Here is a 2,500-nt window from a genome sequence, read left to right as displayed (position 1 = left end):
TACCGTGGCATGACCGTGGCCAAGTAATAAAGATCAAATTCCATGCCTATGCCAAGTTGGACCAAGGCCCCGTCTCGTTTTGCTATAAGCAAGGGCGTGGCAAGGCACGCGGGGGGCCAAAAAATCAAAGTGCTCCGAAATGCACACGGGGGTGTCAAGCAACCTCCATGTACCGTGGCATGACCGTGGCCAAGTAATAAAGATCAAATTCCATGCCTAGGCCAAGTTGGACCAAGGCCCCGTCTCGTTTTGCTATAAGCAAGGGCGTGGCAAGGCACGCGGGGGGCCAAAAAATCAAAGTGCTCCGAAAATGCACACGGGGGTGTCAAGCAACCTCCATGTACCGTGGCATGACCGTGGCCAAGTAATAAAGATCAAATTCCATGCCTAGGCCAAGTTGGACCAAGGCCCCGTCTCGTTTTGCTATAAGCAAGGGCGTGGCAAGGCACGCGGGGGGCCAAAAAATCAAAGTGCTCCGAAAATGCACACGGGGGTGTCAAGCAACCTCCATGTACCGTGGCATGACCGTGGCCAAGTAATAAAGATCAAATTCCATGCCTATGCCAAGTTGGACCAAGGCCCCGTCTCGTTTTGCTATAAGCAAGGGCGTGGCAAGGCACGCGGGGGGCCAAAAAATCAAAGTGCTCCGAAATGCACACGGGGGTGTCAAGCAACCTCCATGTACCGTGGCATGACCGTGGCCAAGTAATAAAGATCAAATTCCATGCCTATGCCAAGTTGGACCAAGGCCCCGTCTCGTTTTGCTATAAGCAAGGGCGTGGCAAGGCACGCGGGGGGCCAAAAAATCAAAGTGCTCCGAAATGCACACGGGGGTGTCAAGCAACCTCCATGTACCGTGGCATGACCGTGGCCAAGTAATAAAGATCAAATTCCATGCCTATGCCAAGTTGGACCAAGGCCCCGTCTCGTTTTGCTATAAGCAAGGGCGTGGCAAGGCACGCGGGGGGCCAAAAAATCAAAGTGCTCCGAAATGCACACGGGGGTGTCAAGCAACCTCCATGTACCGTGGCATGACCGTGGCCAAGTAATAAAGATCAAATTCCATGCCTAGGCCAAGTTGGACCAAGGCCCCGTCTCGTTTTGCTATAAGCAAGGGCGTGGCAAGGCACGCGGGGGGCCAAAAAATCAAAGTGCTCCGAAAATGCACACGGGGGTGTCAAGCAACCTCCATGTACCGTGGCATGACCGTGGCCAAGTAATAAAGATCAAATTCCATGCCTAGGCCAAGTTGGACCAAGGCCCCGTCTCGTTTTGCTATAAGCAAGGGCGTGGCAAGGCACGCGGGGGGCCAAAAAATCAAAGTGCTCCGAAAATGCACACGGGGGTGTCAAGCAACCTCCATGTACCGTGGCATGACCGTGGCCAAGTAATAAAGATCAAATTCCATGCCTATGCCAAGTTGGACCAAGGCCCCGTCTCGTTTTGCTATAAGCAAGGGCGTGGCAAGGCACGCGGGGGGCCAAAAAATCAAAGTGCTCCGAAATGCACACGGGGGTGTCAAGCAACCTCCATGTACCGTGGCATGACCGTGGCCAAGTAATAAAGATCAAATTCCATGCCTATGCCAAGTTGGACCAAGGCCCCGTCTCGTTTTGCTATAAGCAAGGGCGTGGCAAGGCACGCGGGGGGCCAAAAAATCAAAGTGCTCCGAAATGCACACGGGGGTGTCAAGCAACCTCCATGTACCGTGGCATGACCGTGGCCAAGTAATAAAGATCAAATTCCATGCCTATGCCAAGTTGGACCAAGGCCCCGTCTCGTTTTGCTATAAGCAAGGGCGTGGCAAGGCACGCGGGGGGCCAAAAAATCAAAGTGCTCCGAAAATATTTTTCCACTTTCCAGTCCACTTATACATATTATGTGCAGTGTGCACACAAGACACCTTCCCAAAATTCGACTTATATGAGGCGTTTTACGTCAAATCCGCCTATTTTCGGCGTTTCGGCCGAAAAATCAAAATAAATCGAAACTTCCTCGGAATGCTTAGCGACTTTCCAGTCCACTTATACATATTGTGTGCAGTGTGCACACAAGACACCTTCCCAAAATTCGACTTATATGAGGCGTTTTACGTCAAATCCGCCTATTTTCGGCGTTTCGGCCGAAAAATCAAAATAAATCGAAAATTCCTCGGAATGCTTAGCCACTTTCCAGTCCACTTATACATATTGTGTGGAGTGTGCACACAAGACACCGTCTCAAAATTCGACTTCTAGGCGGCGTTTTACGTCAAATCCGCCTTTTTTTCGAGTTTTCGGCCAAAAAATCAAACTCAATCGAAACTTCGTCGGATCGCTTAGCCACTTTCCAGTCCACTTATACTTATTGTGTGGGGTGTGCACAAAAAAAACGAAGTCAAAATTCGACTTCTAGGTTGTTTTTTACGTGGTATCCGCCCTTTGCGAAGTTTCGGCCGAAAAATTCGTAATTAATTCATCCGACATCGGAATATTACGATTCTTTCGTGGTTTTGCTTGTT

This window comes from Trifolium pratense, unplaced genomic scaffold (assembly GCF_020283565.1).
Source record: "Trifolium pratense cultivar HEN17-A07 unplaced genomic scaffold, ARS_RC_1.1 scaffold_100, whole genome shotgun sequence".
Lineage (NCBI taxonomy): Eukaryota > Viridiplantae > Streptophyta > Magnoliopsida > Fabales > Fabaceae > Trifolium > Trifolium pratense.
Note: the sequence above shows the minus strand (reverse complement) of the source record.